The sequence below is a fragment of the Chiloscyllium punctatum genome, chromosome 36, assembly GCF_047496795.1.
Source record: "Chiloscyllium punctatum isolate Juve2018m chromosome 36, sChiPun1.3, whole genome shotgun sequence".
Lineage (NCBI taxonomy): Eukaryota > Metazoa > Chordata > Chondrichthyes > Orectolobiformes > Hemiscylliidae > Chiloscyllium > Chiloscyllium punctatum.
This window is the reverse complement of record NC_092774.1, coordinates 4,032,997-4,050,734: the sequence shown is the minus strand read 5'-3', so window position 1 is coordinate 4,050,734 and position 17,738 is coordinate 4,032,997. Positions and strand designations below refer to the sequence as shown.

Genomic DNA, 17,738 nt, shown 5'->3' with positions numbered 1-17,738 from the left:
AGGAACAGAGAGTGAGTGCAGATGAACACGAGGCTGCAGGGCTGCTGTAGGAGGGATGGCTTCAGATATGTGGATCATTGGGATACTTTCTGGGGAAGGTGGGACCTGTACAACAAGGATGGGTTGCACCTGAACTGGAGGGGGCATCAATATCCAGAGCTGGAGGTTTGCTGGAGCTCTTTGGGAGAGTTTAATCTGGTTTGGCAGTGGGGTGGGAACTGGAGCTACATATCTGAGGATGGGGTAGTTAGCGAACAGCCAGATACAGCATGCAGAGAGTCTGTGAGGAGGGATGGTCAGTTGTTAGGGCAAAGTTGCAGTCAGTGTGATGGTTTGAAGTATCAGGAATAATGATGATGAACTTAGAGCATGGAGCAGTACTTGGAACTATGATGTTGTGGCCATTACAGAGACTTGGATATTACAGGGACAGCAATTCCAGGATTCAGATGTTTCAAGAGGAATAGGGGGGAGGGAAAAGAGAAGGAGGAGTGGTATTGCTAATGAGGGATATTATTACAGCTGCAGAAAGGGAGGTCATTGTGGAGGGTTTGTCTACAGAGTCAGTAAGGGTGGAAGTCAGAAACAGGAAAAGAGCAGTCACTTTATTGGGAGTTTTCTACAGACTCCCAATAGCAACAGAGACAGAGAGGAGCAGATGGGAATGGTGCAGAAGTAACAGGGTTACTGCCATTTAACTTCCCAAACATTGATTGGAACTTCCTTAATTCAAATAGTTTGGATGGAGCAGTTTTTTTCAGGTTTGTCCAGAAAGGATTCTGAACTCAAAATTTAGATCGGCCAACTGGAGGGGAGACCATATTGGATTTCTGGGTGTCAGATCTCTGGGTGGGAGAGCATTTCGGTGATCGGGATCATAACTCCCTGATCTTTACTATAGCCACGGAGAGAAATAGGAGCAGACGCTATGGGAAAGTATTTAATTGGTGGAGGGGGAATTACAATGCTATTAGGCAGGAATTGGGGCACCTAAATTGGGAACAGATTTACTCAGGAAAATGCACGACAGAAATGTGGAGCTTGTTGATGGAGCACTTGCTGATAGTTCTGGATAGGTTTGTCCCACTGAGGCAGGGATGGGATAGTAGGGTGAAGGAACCTCGGGTAACAAGGGATGTGGGTCATCTCGTCAGAGGAAGAAGGATGCTTAATTAAAGTTGAGGAGGCAAGGACCAGACAGGGTTTGACAGAGTTACAAGGTAGCCAAGGAGGAACTGAATAATGGACTTAGGAGACCTAGAAGGAGTCATGAAAAAGCTTTAGTGAGTATGATTAAGGAAAATCCCAAGGCGTTACATACTTCTGTGAGGGTCAAGGGAATGGTCAGAGTGAGGGTAGGGCCAATCAGGGATATTGGAATGGATATGTGTCTGGAGTTCAAGGAGGATGGGGAGGTAATTAATATTTTGCTTCAGTATTCACTGTTGAGTGGGACCTGACATTTGTGAGGACAGCATGAAACAGACTGATGTGCTTGAACAGGTTGATGTTAAGAAGGAGGATGCTGAACATTTTGAAAAACAAGAGGATCGATAGATAAGTCCTCTGTGCCAGATAGGATATTCTCAAGGTTACTACAGGAAGCAAGGGAAGAGATTGCTGTGCCTTTGGTGATGATCTCCACTGTTTATTGGAATAGTGTCAAATGATTGGAGGGTGGCAAACATTTTTCCCTTGGTCAAGAAAGGCATAATAGGGATAATCCAGGGGATTACAGACCAGCCAGTCTTATGTTGTGGTGGGCAAAGTATTGGTGAGGATTCTGAGAGACAAGATTTATGATTACTTGGAAAGCCATAGTTTGATTAGAGATAGTCACCATGGCTTTGCGAGGAGCAGGTCTTATTGAATTATTTGTGGATGTGAGAAAACACAGATGAAGGTAGAGCAGTGAATGAGGTGTACATGGAGGTAGAGGAGTGTACATAGATTTTTGCAAGGCATTGGATAAGGTTCCACATGATAGGCTCATTCAGAAAGTAAGGAGGTATGGGGCACAGGGAAATTTGTCTGGATTCAGAATTGTCTGACCCATAGAAGACAGAGGGTGGTAGCAGATGGAAAGTTTTCAGCCTGGAGCTATGTCGCCTGTGATGTTCTGTATGGACCTGTTCTGGGAACTCTTCTCATTATGATTTTTATAAATGACTAGGATAAGGAAGTGGAAGGGTGGCTCAGTCAGTTTGCCGATGACACTAAGGTTGATGGAGTTGTCGATAGTGTGGAGGGCTGTTGGAGGTTACAAGGAGACATTGACAAATGTATTAATCACCTAATTCAAATTATGGGAACTTCATTAAAGTCAGAAGCGTTATCTTGTGGAACTGGGAAAAAAATATTGTTATGCACATAAGGGCTATAAAATATGCTGCCTTTTTATTAAACATCAGAGATTACATGATTAATACATTCAGGGATATCTTGATTGATATTCTGGATTATAGACTATTGATCTCTCACCAGCTTTGTTTCAAAAAAGTGTGTTTAATTTGTAACTTACATGTGCTCTGAGAATATCTGAGCCAACACCCAGGTACTAATCCAAGCCCTCAGTACATCTGCCTTATCTACTGCACTACTCGCATTAAAATAAGTGCACCTCAGACCACCTGTCACTTTGTGTTCATCATCTGCTCCCTGCTTATTTGTCCTCTTAGTCTTGCTGACTTCATCAGCTTGTTCCTTACAGGCTTTAGTTACTACCTCCTTCCTGTCCACTAACTTCCTCATTTGGTTCCCATCCCTCTGTCACATTAGTTTAAGCCCTTCCCGACAGCGTTAGCAAAAGCACCCCCAAGGACATTGCCCTGGGGTAGACTGTGATTTGTAATAGTCCCACCTCCCCCAAAACCGGTCCCAATCTCCCAAAGATTTGAATCCCTCTCTCCTGCACCATCTCTCGAGCCAATCATTCATTCTTCCATTTCGACTCTGATTAGCATGTGATACTGGTAGCAATCCTAAGATTACTACCTCTGAGCTCATATTTTTTAACTTGGCTCCTAATTCCCTAACTTCTGCTTGGAAGACCTAATCTCATTTATTACCGATATCATTCGTGCCGATATGCAACATGACAGCTGGCTGTTCACCCTCCCCCATTCACAATGTCCTGCAGCCGATCTGAGACATCCCTGACTCGTGACTTGGGAGGCAACATACCATTCAGGAGTCTTGTTTTCAACCACAGAACCACCTACCTGCTCCCTTTAGAATTGAAGCCCCTCTGACTATAGCTCATCCACTCATTTTCCTGCCCTTCTGTACAACAGAGCCAGCTACGGTGCCGTGAACCTGGCTACTGCTGCCTTTCCCTGGTGAGCCATCTCCCCCAACAGTATCCAAAATGGTATCCCTGTTTTGGAGGGTGATGACTGCAGGGTATACCTGCACTGCCTTCCTCCTCTTCCTCTACCTTTTCTCTTTCACCCTCAGTAATCCTAATCTGCGGTGTGACCAATTCAGTAAATGTGCTATCCATGACCTCCTTAGCACCTCCAGAGCCATCAATGTGGTCTCACAAGAGCTGCAGCTGGACACACTTGCTGTACGTGAAGGAGTCAGGGATATCAGCCGTGTCCCAGAGCAAGAGGAGCACAACACAGGTCTGGGATCTCCTGCCATTTTTATGATTGAGCTTAACTTAGCCCAACTATAATATCAAATAATAGATAAATTAAATAAAATAAATAAATCACAGTACTTACCAGCATATGGTAAAAGAAAAAAAAGAAAACCCTTCCCTAACCATACACCAGAGTCTTTTATTTTCCGTTAGAGGAGGAGGGTGGGTGAGAGACACTGCATGTGTAGTGTCTCAGGGTTTCACCACTGCCCAAATATATCAGTTCACTCACCTTCCCAGAGTGCAGTTTGACCACTCCCACTCAGCCCCACTGCCAAAATGAAAGCCCAATGTCAGAGGTTGGTTCTTTGCACAGAAAGTGGAATGCACTGCCAGCAGTGTTCATAGAGTCAGATACATTATGGAGACTTAAGTGACTCTTGGATAGGCATATGGATGATCGTACAATGTAGGTGTGTTTGATCTCAGAGTAGGCTAAAAGATCGGCACAACATCGAGGTCCAAAGAGCCTATACTGTGGTGTACTGTTCTATGTACTGTGTACCCAAAACTGAATTTTTGTTCAGGTCTTGCTGCAAATGAACACAGGCTGTATCTGAGATGCTGTGAATGCTGCTGACATTATGCAATGATTAGAGAACATTCCTACCGCTGGCCTTATGATGGAGGACAGTTCTTCAAAGAAGCAGTTGAAGATTGTAGGCCGAGGGGATTAGTGTCCATACCTCGAAGGCAAGACACCTGAGTTCAAGTGTCACCTACTCAGAGATGTGTAATAACATCTCCCAACAGGTTTATTATACATTATCTACTCTGAGAAACTTCAATAATTAAGTCCTCAGAATGTGGTGACTAGCTTCCAACAACCATTTATCCATCTTCCTTTGTGTTAATGATGACTCCAACTCGTGGAAGAGATTGCTTACTTTGAATCCCTTTGACTGTAGGCTTGACACCAATGTGTGATATCACATTCAGTAAAATGCAGGATTGATGTCAAGGGCAGACCCCATCAGTTTCCCCTCTTCTTTTCAACTGTTTTGTGAATGTTTGAGCCAAGGCTGCAATGAGATCGGAGGTGAGTAGGTCCAAATTGAAGACAAATTGAGCAGGGGTGAGGCTGTTAGTGTTGAGTCAGTGTGACTTGGTAGAACTGTTGACCACACCTTCCATCACCTTGGTGATGATTGAGAGTATATTGATAGGGCTTTATTTGTGAGTTGGATTTGTTGTGCTTTTTGTGATCAGGATATACCCATGCAACCTTCCACATTGTCAGGGGATGGCAGTACTGTAACTGTGCTCGAAAAGCTTGGTTAGGGGTAGATTAGTACTGGAGCACAGGTCTTAAGGTACAACTGAATGTCTTGCTTGGTCATTTCAGAGGGCATCGAAAACTCAAGGACAATTTTATGAATCTGTAATGACATACCAGTCATTACAGAGGATCATGGATATTCATTCCCAAATGGTCATTTGTGAACCAGATGAATTTGTATGATAATTATCAATCTATGGTCACTATTAGCCGAGCTTATCATTATTAGATTAGGTTACTTACAGTGTGGAAACAGGTCCTGCGGCCTAACAAGTCCACACCGACCCACCGAAGCACAACCCACCCAGACCCATTCGCCTACGTTTACCCCTTCAGCTAACACTACGGGCAATTTAGCGTGGCCAATTCACCTAATCTGCACATTTTTTGGATTGTGGGTGGAAACCGGTGCACCCGGAGGAAACCCACGCAGACATGGGGAGAACGTGCAAACTCCACACAGTCGCCTGAGGTGGGAATTGAACCTGGGTCTCATACTAAACACGCTTCACGAAAATGATGATATTTGAACTTGTCTCCTAGAACATTAAACTGGGTTGTTTAATGATTGAGTGGCAACCCCAATACCTCAACATGACATTAAAGAGGTTAGAATGAGGAATCACAGGTTAAGCTTCAGGAGCTGTTTATTTACAACTGAGGTGAGGTGAAATGTCTTCATCTAAAGTATTCTGATCTTTTCAGTTGTCTTCCTGAGAGTGCTGTGCATTCTGAGTTATCGAATAAATTCATGATTGCCTCAATAGGTTTAGGGTATGAAGGGATGTGATGATAGTGTGAGAAACTGAGATTTGGGAGAAAGCAAACAAGTTTTTGTTGCAACACGAGACAAGCTCTCAGGAGTCAATGGCTGATTCCTTACAATATTTCATACTTTCTTAGGTTTGAATTTTTTTTCTCCCTGTTTCCGTCTGTCTGCCACTTAATGTGACACACAATCTGGCTGCACTGTATACAAACAGACTGCCATTTCTCCCACTTTCTCCCTCCTCCCTCTCCATGCTGCACAGAAACTGAAGCTGGCACTTCCAGGTTGTCTGCCCATTGTTTAAGCTGACAGCCTTTACAATTGACTGAGAGGAGAGAAACAAGCAGCTCAAACAGGAAGCAGAGGACCAGCCTGTTCCTTATGAGCAATTGTGTGTGTAAGGTAACTCTATTAAGTGAATTTACAGATGGGTGACCTCAGGGGTGGGAGGAGCTTCTGTTGGTTAGTAGCAGATTCTGTTTTCTGGTAGAAATTCTGCAGCTGCATGGTACACAGACTGCTGTGATAAACAGGAGAATATGGGAGGGAGAGAGAGAGAGAGAGAGTGTGAAAAGAAAGAGGGGCAGAGTATGTTCTGGAGTGGGAGAGATACCGGGGTAATTGGAAAAGGGATCAAATGGAACTGCATGTGGAGAGCAAGAGAGGAAATATTGGGTAAAAGTGTGTTTTGAAATGGGACAGAGAAAGAACAGGAATTGTAGTGACATTCTGTAATAAGTGGAAAGGAGATAGAAGGAGAAATGAATTAAACAGGAAAAGAGTAAGTGTCGGAGAGAGAAAGATTCAGTGATGACATTAGGAGTTGAAAAGTGTTGAGTTGTGCATTTTCCAGAGTGGTTTGGGGGTGTTCTTTCTCATGTGATGTGGAATCTCTGGTCTGTGATTTATGCCTCAATTTCTTAATTCATACTTCAGTCTTAAATGACAGGAAAAATCCCCTCATCACTGATCTAATAATTGTGTTCCCCCAGGTATCTACTTGTGTTCCTAGGATGTACTCACATAATGTCTTGTCCTGGGATGCATGTCTTCAGTGTCCGGTTCTGACATATTTCCAAAAACTTACATTCAGGATGTTGCCCCAACTGTAGAACCAGTTCCCTTATAACCTGGCAGAAGAAATCTCTTCAATTATCTGTTCATATTCCCTCAATATCTAGTCCTGGGGTGTATATTCTTTCAGAAAATTTACTGGTGTTGTAGCTGTCAGTAACCAGGGAACACACCGTTTACCCACACCCTGGGTATGCTCTCCAGTATGAAGCTCTCAGGCACTCGGAAACAGAAATTGCTGGACAAACTTGGTAGGTCTGGCAGCATATATAGAGAAAGAGCAGAGTTAATCTTTGAAGTCCATTGATCCTCCTTCAGAACTGATAGCTAGGGAAAACTGACTTTTATGCTGATCATGGGGAGTTAAGGAGGGGCGGGGAGGTGGAGGAGTGATGAATAGGTGGAGAGGGAGGGCAGACAGAGAAAAACAGTGGATAAAGGCTAAAAAAGGGGAGTCGATGGCCTAGTGGTCTCATCTCCCCACATCTGATCCTCAATACTCTGTCCCTTTCCCACTCTATCTTCCTGTTCCCCTTTCTCTCTCCTTTCCTTATTCCGCTTTCTCCCTTCTCCCTCCTGTCCCAGCTGACCCTGCACAGGGTAGAAGCTGTCTCTCAGATACTGGCTGCATGTTGTGCAAACAGGCTGCCTGGACAATAACTGATGGGAGAGAAGCGAACAGTCTCAAAACAGGAAACAGAGGCCCAGGCCGTTATTTGCAGTCATTGAGTGTGAAAATTATACTGAGGACAGAGGGTTTCAGCATTCGCTTACTGAAGGAGAGTTAAAGAAAAAGAACTGTCCATGCCTGGGAGCTGACTCAAATATACTGCAGTGACACAGTAAGGGAATCATTTATTCCTCTCTGAGAGTGGGTTTGTCGATGGGCAAATTGTGGGAGCAGTGGGCGGGGTATTGTTTCTCGGTTGGGGACATTGCTGAAGCTGCGTGTTTGCACGCAGTACAATGAGGTGGAGGAGAATAGTATGTTATAAAGCAGGAATAAGGGCAGGAATGTGATAGATTGGGAGAGATCACAAGAGGAAGTGAATTGAATGTGGTGTTACAGAGTAGAAGAGGTGGTGATTGAGAGAAGGGAGATATCTGTGCCTGGATTGCACTGCCATGAATTTACACAGTATATTATGTCTGATTTATTATTTCATCGGATGTGGGCATCACTGCCAAGGACAGCATTTGCTGCCCCTTTCCTCATTGCTCATGACCTGAGTGGCTTGTTTATCCATTTCATATCAGAATCAGTCACATTGCTGTGGATGTGGAGTCACATGTCGGCAAGAGCAGGTAAAGAGAGCAGATTCCCTTCCCTGAAGGGAAGTTGTGAACAAGATGGGTTTTTACAACTGTACAACAAAACCGTAACCAGCTTTTAATTCCAGATTTAACTCACTGAATTTGAGTTCCATCAGGTGCTGCAGTGCAATTTGGAGTCCATGTCCCCAGAGAATTAAAAACAGAAAATGCTGGAGAGACTCTGTATCTCAGATTTTAGATGTAAACTCTGTTCATCTTCCACAGATGCTGCCAGACCTACTGAGTTTCTTCAACACTTGCTGTTTTATTTCAGATTCCTGGCGTCTGTATTATTTTACTTTTCCTGCCCCAGCGAATTAGTCTGGACACCTAGATCACTAGTCAAGTGACATTATCACTCTGCCACTCTACCGGATGAGTTCAGGTGCTAGGAATCTCTCCTGGCTCCCCAAGGCCTGTCCACAATCGACATTGTTGTTAAAGCGTGGTGCTAGAAAAGGCACAGCAGCGTCCGAGGAGCAAGAGAGTCGACATTTTAAGCAGGACCCTTCTTCAGGACATAGCATAAGTCAGGATTAGAACAAAGAACAGTGCAGCACAGGAACAGCCCCTTTGGCCCTCTAAGCCTGCTCTGACACACTTTGCCCTTTCGCATTGAAACTATTTTCCCTTACAGGATCCATATTACTCTACTCCCTTCCTATTCATGTATTTGTCCAGATATTTCTTGAACGCTGCTGTTGTGTCTGCTTCCACCTCCTCCACTGGCAGTGCATGCCAAGCACTCACCACATTTTGTGTGAAAAATGTGCTTCACACATCTCTTTGAACCTTTCCCCCCACTGCCCCCAGCACCTCGAACCTTGTGATTGATCCCTCCACCTGGGAAAACGCCTCATGCTTTCCACTCTATCCGTGCCATTCACAATCTTATAAACTTCTTTCAGGTCGCCTCTGAACTTCCTGCATTCCAGTGAAAACAAACCTTGTCATCCTTTCTTCATCGCTAAAATCCTCCATACGAGGCGACATCCTGTTAAGTCTTTTCTGTACCCTCTCTAAAGCATCCACATTCTTCTGGTAGTGTGGTGACCAGAACTGCACACAATATTCCAATTGTGTCCCAACTAAAGTTCGATAAAGCTACAGCCTGACTTGTCTATCCTGATACTCGATGCCCCTTCCAATGAAGGCACGAATGCCAATGGTCTTTTTAGCTACCTTGTCTACCTGCACTGCCACCTTTAGTGATTTGTGGACCTGTACACCCAGATCTCTCTGCATATCAATACTTCGAAGGGTTCTGCCATTCACTGTATAATTTCTACCTGTACGTGACCTTCCAAAATGTATCACCTCACATTTGTCTGGATTAAACTCCACCTGCCATTTTCTGCCCATGCCTCCAATTGATCTGTGTCCTGCTGTATCCTCTGACATATAAGAATGTGATAGAATACTTCCCATTGTCTGATAAGTGCAACTCTAGTGGCACTGAAAAAGCTTGACAGCATCCACGACAAAGCAAAACACTTAGCTGACACCACATTGCACCCTCTGCCAATGATGCACAATCGCAGCATCTACCACTGACAGGATGTACTGCAGAAATTCACCAAATGCTCCCTACGCAGCACATTCCAGATTCCACTTACTATCCTGGCTTAGGATTATATCCATTTTCCTTCAGTGTTGCTGGATCGGAATCCTAGAATTCCCTCATTAACACCATTATGGCTGCTGTATACCCAGAAATATCACCCTCTTTTTCTGGGCTATGGGAATGTTTCACTCATGACCGTACTTGAGAAATGGATAGAAATGGAATGCAATCATAAGAGAAAAGACAGGAGAGTAGCTGAAGACTTGTGCTCCAGAACTTGCCATTCCCCTAGCCAGGTTCTTCAAGTTCAATTACATCACAAGAAGCTAGGTCAAAGCCAACCCAGCCCCAGCCTAATACTGCCCCATTAGTCTCCCCAATCATCAGTAAAATGATGGAAGTGTCACCAATAGTGCTATCAAACAGTACCTTTGTAGCAATAACCTGCTCAGTGATGTCCAGTTTGGGTTTAGCCAGGGCCACTCAGCTCCTATCCTCGTTCATGTCTTGGCTCAAACATGGACAAAGGAACTGAATTCCAGAGGTGAGGTGAGAGTGGCAGCTGTTGCCATCAAGGCTGCATTTGACAGAGTGTGGCATCAAGGAGCCCGAGCAAAATTGGTATTAATGGGAATGAGGGGGTTAAATTCTCCACTGGTTGGAGTCATACTTGGCAGGTAAGAAGATGGTTGTGGTTGTTGGAGATCAATCATCTCAGCTCCAGGACATGTCAGCAGGATTTCCTCAAGATCGTGTCCTAACTCCAACCATCTTCAACTGCTTTATCAATGACTTCCCTCCATCATAAGGTCAGAAGTGAGGATGTTTGCCGATAATTGTACAATGTTCATTACCCCTCATAACTTCTCAGGCCCGCACCCCCCAGCAGCCCACACCCCACTCCTGGCACCTTTCCCTACCACCGGAGGAAGTACAAAATCTGTGCCCACACCACTCGCCTCACCTCCTTCCAAGGCCCCACGCTATCCTTCCACATCTATCAGAAATTTATCTGTACCTCTTCAATGTCATTTACTGCATCCGTTGCACCCGGTGTGGTCTTCTATATACTGGGGAGACAGGATGCTTTCTTGTAGATCGTTTCAGATACCCACACCCACCAACCCCACTGCCCTGTGGTTGAACACTTCAACACCCCCTTCCACTCCATCAAGGACATGCAGGTCCTGGGTCTCCTCCACCACCAAACCGTTACCACCCGACGCCTCATATTCCATCTTGGGACCCTGCAACCACACAGGGATAAATGTGGATTTCATCACCTTTGTCATTTCCCCTCCCCCCACATTATCCCAGTCCGAAGCTTCCAACTCGGCACCGCCCACCAGACCTGTCCATCACTCCCCCCTCTGACCTATCACCTTCTCCCTCTCCTTCATCCACCTATCACTTTTTCAGCTCCCTTCCCCCAAACCCCATCCCCTCCCATTTATCTCTCAGCCCTTACCCACAAGCCTCTTTCCTGATGAAGGGCTTCTGACCAAAATGCAATTCTCCTGCTCCTCAGATGCTACCTGACCTGCTGGGCTTTTCCAGTACTCCACCTCTTGACTCTGATCTCCAACATCTGCAGTCCTCACTTCCCTCTTTTTAACAGCTCCAGACAGGGAACTGATATACTATGAGTTCAAGCTGACTGACCTCATTTTAAATCACAACATCCCTCCCCTTCTGAGTGCGAGGACATAAGTCAGTCTTTTTTTTTGTCGTGCCTCCTTGGGTGTTTGAGCACCGGGTTCAGTTCCTCCAACTCTGTATCAGATCTGAGTGCAGTGTGTAATGTTCAGGAACTCGCCTTTTTGCCCAGAGCACCTCGAGAGAATTCACTCTCTTCTTCTGACAGCAAAAGTATTGATGGGGTGAGATCCACCGTGTCCATCTCAGATTCAGAGATCTCTTCAACATTCTCCTCATGGAGAGGGAGAATCTAAGGTTTCTGACAGTCTTCCTAACTGTTCTGAGGGAGTTCGTGGCTCAGATCCGTCACTCCTGCCTGAACTTTCTACATCATTGGTCCTGACCTTGTGGTTCCTACACTGAACTTCATCTCCTGTGGTAAACTGTCTCTCTCACTTATTGGAGTCTGGCCCAGGATACTGGCATTCCTCCTGCTGCTTCACCATCCCCTACTAGTCCGGGAAGATCAGATTTAACCTGTTGTGGAGTCTTCTCCCTATTAGCAACTTTGCTGGTGTTATCCCTGTAGCTGCATGAGGGATGGTCCAGTAATAGGAACGGGGACAGTTTGGTATCCAGTGAAGCTGTAGGCTGTTTACTTAAGCCTGTATTCAAAGCTTGGACTGCTCTGTCCACCAGACCATTGGATGATCGAAGGTAGAGAGCTGTATGCCGAATGCCTTTCAACTTGAGGAAATACTTGAATTCCCTGCTGGTGAATGACAGCCCATTGTCTGTGATCAATACTTCGGGGAGCCTGTGTATTGCAAAAGCTGCTTGTGACATTTCAATCCTCTTCCCCATGGTTGATGAATGAACTCCGTTCACATCCAATCACTTTGAATGGGGCATTCACAATGATGAAGAACGTTGAGCCCATGAAAGGCATTGTTGACATGTAACTGAATCCAGAGTTTACCCGGCCATTCACATGAATGTGGGGGAGCTTCTGGGTGTAAACTTTGTCCTTGTTGGCATTCAAGGCACTGCCCACCAATTCAGCTATGTCTGCATCCATTCCTGGCCAGCAGATTCACCAACATCTTCATTGTAGACACCTCTGGAAGACCTTAGGGTTCAGCCAGCATTTGATGTTCCCTTTGCTCAGGACAATCACTGATGCTATCCATAATACAATGCTGTTCCCCATTATGATCTGGTCTCACCCCATATCTTGAAAGGTTTCAATGTTCGTTGTGTTTCCCCCATTTTCATCAGAAGTTTTAGCTTTGCCAGGAATGAATCTGTTTGAATCTACAGTCTAATATTGTCAGCGTTGACCAGACTGATATCCAGAAAGTCGGGGGCTCAAGGCATCTGTATTTGCTACTTGGCCTCCCAGTTGGTGTCCCAAATTTTAACTGTATACATTTAGAATGAAAACCCAGTACTGAATTCAACCTGAAGCAATGGGGAGCACAGCCTGGTCCCCACAAAAGTGAACCGATCCATTGGGTTTCATAATCGATATGACCGGTGCTGCCCATTCCACAAACTGGACTGGTTTGATGATTCCTTCGCTTTCCAACCTCCTGATTGTTGCACGTAAGGCAAATGGCACTGGCTAGGCCTTGCAAGTTTATGGGATTGCTTTTTGGTCAATATGCAAGATGGCCTTGGCTCCTTTCATAGTCCCTAGACAATCCTGAATTGTCTAGGGTATTAGAAGGGTTTCACGCAGGCAGCCATATTCTAATCAAAAAATATTGAATCAATCTGGGTGAATCTTTCTCAACCAATTTCACCCCATCAAGCTTGGGGACTGAGCTTTTTACTACAATCATCAGGAACTGAAGCAGCTGCTTCTCATAAGACACCGGAATGTAAGATATCCCCTTAATCTATAACGGTTCCCTTCTGCAGGTTCTCTGTATCACCGAGGTCATACATAACCTTAAGGGATGGAGGAGAGAGTGAATTTTGTTAAAGACTGCTTCTGCAATCACTGACACGGCTGTGCCAGTATCAACCTGCATTAGAACTGGGTGACCACTTCACCAGATGTTCATTTTGGTGAATCCTGATTTGGATGTTCCGAAGCAATTTAATTGTTCCAAGCCAGATGTAGGTGGACTTTCCAGGGTGTGCACTCTCCCAGGTATCATACAATGATTTCTCTTATTCAGTTCAGGCCATGTGGGACTCTTTTGCTGTCTTGAGTCTGTATGTTGGCAGCAAGGACAATAGCTTGCTAGCCCAGAATCTGAAGAAATCCACTTTCCAGTAAATATATTACTCAAGCAGCAAATTATACTTGCTTAAACAGGTCCTTGACCTGACTCACATGTATCACTTTATACCACAATATCATTTAAGGATGGCACGGTGACTCAGTGGTGAGCACAGCTGCCTCACAGTGCTAGGGACCCCGGATTCGATTCCATCCTCAGGTGACAGTCTGTGTGGAGTTTGCACATTCTCCGTGCGTCAACATGGATTTTCTCCACAGGATGTGTTTTCCTTCCATAGCAGGTTTGGGGTGGATTGTCTATGGGAAATGTTGGGTTACAGGGATAGTGTAAGTGGTTAAGTCTGGGTGGGAGTTGCACTTGGAGGGTTGGTGTGGACTCAATGGGCCAAATGGACTGCTTCCACATTGTAGGGGTTCCATAATTCTAAATCTGGAGTTATGAACTTTAGCTCCAATTTGCTTCACGTGCCTCAGCAATGTAAACAGGGCATTAGATAAATCTTCAAGAGTACTGAGGGACTGTCAGTCTAATCAATGCAGGCTTCCAACCATAGACTTTGGTGTGAATCTGTCCTTGTGACAGCATTCACATTTCTATAATCTATCCACAAAGTCTAGCTAATCCATCCAGTTCAGGAAAGAACACTACTGGTTTGCTCTGATTCAGTTCAATCATGGGTTTTCCAGCATGTACTGAATCTCTGTTTCCATGTGAGCTTCTTTTTCTTGGTTCAAGGATGTAGTTTCACCAGTCCTGAATTTCCTGCACATCCATGTCATATCCAGCTATTGTGGTACATCTGGGTTGATCTCGACAAATTACCTCACACGTCATTAGCAGTCTTAAAAGATTTCCCTGTTGTCTTATCTGAAAATGTGATAATAAGCTCGTTCATTTGCAGGAGGTTTGATTTGAGAAATATCTCCTACTAATTTTATCATCTTCCACTATCCTTATTATCTGATACACTTGTTCCTCCTGTTTACATGTGGAGGTATGTCATCTACATAGAAAAATACAGCGCAGTACAGGCCCTTCGGCCCTCGATGTTGCGCCGACCGAAGCCTACCTACCTAACTAGCTCAATAACCTCCATATGCTTGTCCAATGCCCGCTGAAATGACCATAAAGAGGGAGAGTCCACCACTGCTACTGGCAGGGCATTCCATGAACTCACAACCCGCTGAGTAAAAAATCTACCCCTAACACCTGTCCTATACCTACCACCCCTTAATTTAAAGCTGTGTCCCCCAGTAACAGCTGACTCCATACGCGGAAAAAGGTTCTCACTGTCAACCCTATCTAAACCCCTAATCATCTTGTACACCTCTATCAAATCTCCCCTAAACCTTCTTTTCTCCAATGAGAAAAGTCCCAAGTGCCTCAGCCTTTCCTCATACGATCTTCCTACCATGCCAGGCAACATCCTGGTAAACCTCCTCTGCACTCGTTCCAATGCCTCCACATCCTTCCTATAGTATGGCGACCAAAACTGCACACAATACTCCAGATGAGGCCGCACCAGAGTCTTATACAACTGCAACATGACCTCAGGACTCCGGAACTCAATTCCTCTACCAATAAAGCCCAGTACACCATATGCCTTCTTCACAGCACTATTTACCTGGGTGGCAACTTTCAAAGATCTGTGTACATGGAGACCAAGATCCCTCTGCTCATCCACACTACCAAGTAGTCTACCATTAGCCCAGTAATCTATCTTCTTGTTACTCCTACCAAAGTGAATGACTTCACACTTAGCTACATTGAATTCCATTTGCCATCTTACTGCCCAGCTCTGCAACTTATCTATATCCCGCTGTAACCTGCCACATCCTTATTCGCTGCCCACAACTCCACCGACTTTCGTGTCATCCGCAAACTTGCTCACCCAGCCTTCAAGCCCCTCCTCCAGGTCATTTATAAAAATGACAAACAGCAATGGTCCCAAAACAGATCCTTGTGGAACACCGCTAGTAACTGCGCTCCAAGATGAACCTATACCATCAACTACTACCCTCTGTCTCCTTCCAGCCAGCCAATTCCTAATCCAAACCTCTAATGCACCCTCAATGCCATACCTCCGTAATTTGTGCAGTAGCCTACCATGGGGTACCTTATCGAACGCCTTGCTAAAATCCATATACACCACATCTACTGCTTTACCCTCGTCCACTTCCTTGGTCACCTTCTCAAAGAATTCAATAAGGTTTGTGAGGCACGACCTGCCCTTCACAAAACCATGCTGACTATTCTTGATCACATTATTCCTATCCAGATGTTCATAAATCCTATCCCTTACAATTCTCTCTAAGACTTTGCCCACAACAGAAGTGAGACTCACTGGCCTATAGTTACTCGGGCTATCCCTGCTCCCCTTCTTGAACAAGGGGATCACATTCGCTATCCTCCAGTCTTCTGGCACTATTCCCGTAGACAACGACGACATAAAAATCAAGGCCAATGGCTCCACTATCTCCTCCCTAGCTTCCCAGAGAATCCTAGGATAAATGCCATCAGGTCCAGGGGAGTTATCTATTTTCATCCTTTCCAGTATTCCCCAGGCCTGTTCCCTACGTACCTCAAGGCCATCCATTCTAATCACTAGTGACTCAATATTCACATCAGCAACAGTGTCCTGTTCCTGAGTGAATACTGCCGAGAAGTATTGATTTAGCGTCACACCAATCTCCTCCGCCTCCACACACAACTTCCCACTACTATCCTTGACTGGACCGATACCTACCACAGTCATCCTTTTATTCCTGACATACCTATAGAAAGCCTTTGGGTTTTCCCTAATCCTACCAACTAAGGACTTTTCATGTCCCCTTCTCGCTGCTCTTAGCTCTCTCTTTAGATCCTTCCTGGCTACCTTATAACACTCAATCGCCCCAACTGAACCTTCACGCCTCATCTTTACATAGGCCGCCCTCTTCCCTTTCACAAGGGATTCCAATTCCTTATTAAACCACGGCTCCCTCACAAGACCCTTTACTCCCTGCCTGACTGGTACATACTTATCAAGGACACCCATTAGCTGTTCCTTGAACAATCTCCACATATCATTTGTGTTCTTCCCTTGAAGCCTATTTTTCCAATCCACACATCCTAAGTCATGCCTCACCGCATCATAATTTCCCTGCCCCCAGCTATAACTGTTGCCCTGCAGTGCACACTTATCCCTCTCCATCACTAGAGTAAAAGTCACCGAGTTGTGATCACTGTCCCCGAAGTGCTCACCTACCTCCAAGTCTAACACCTGGCCTGGTTCATTACCTAGAACCAAATCCAGTATGGCCTCACCTCTTGTTGGCCTGTCTACATATTGTGTCAGGAAACCCTCCTGCACACATTGGACAAACACCGACCCATCTAACGAACTCGTGTTATAGCTTTCCCAGTCAATATCTGGGAAGTTAAAGTCCCCCACAACAACCACCCTGCTACTTTCACTCTTCCCCTGAACCATCCTCGCAATACTTTCCTCTACTTCTCTCGGACTATTAGGAGGCCTGTAGAAAACTCCTAACAGGGTGACCTCACCTTTCCTATTTCTAACCTCCGCCCACACTACCTCAGATGGCAAGTCTTCCTCCATCACCCTTTCTACTGCTGTAATACTATCCTTGACAAGCAATGCCACACCTCCCCCTCTTTTACCCCCGACCCTACTAAAACATTTAAACCCTGGAACCTGCAACAGCCATTCCTGTCCCTGTTCTACCCACGTCTCTGTAATGGCCACAACATTGAAGTCCCAGGTACCAACCCATGCTGCAAGCTCACCTACCTTATTTCCTATACTTCTGGCATTGAAGTATGCACACTTCAAACCACCTTCCTGTTTACAGGCACCCTCCTTCGAGATCGATGCCATGTTCCTAATCTTCCTACACTCTAGGTCCTGTACCCTAAAGCTACAGTCCAGGTTCCCATGCCCCTGCAGAGTTAGTTTAAACCCTCTCTAGGAGCTCCTCCTCCCGAGGGGTATCGTGGAGTACCAGTTTCGTTGGGGGTCTTCCGTGGTGACACTCGCTGCTGACACAGTCAGTAGCACCTTACAGCAGAGCTTTAAACACCTGAGGCCCACACAGAATACCAGTAAGTTTGCAATGAGGAGAACTATCCCATGTACCAAATTGGGTACCGAAGATTTACCTATCAACCAATTTAGCCAGCTGTCTGTAATTGTGGCTCCC

General features: G+C 45.3%; 1 long non-coding RNA gene across 1 annotated transcript in view; it reads left to right on the top strand.

The window, feature by feature from the left end:
- Positions 1 to 7,449: 7,449 nt before the first annotated feature.
- LOC140460187 (uncharacterized) overlaps positions 7,450 to 17,738 on the top strand; it is a 94,588-nt gene continuing 84,299 nt past the window's right edge. The window contains exon 1 of the long non-coding RNA XR_011953900.1: positions 7,450 to 7,610. This is a non-coding gene — a long non-coding RNA (uncharacterized lncRNA). The remainder of the gene's footprint in view (positions 7,611 to 17,738) is intronic.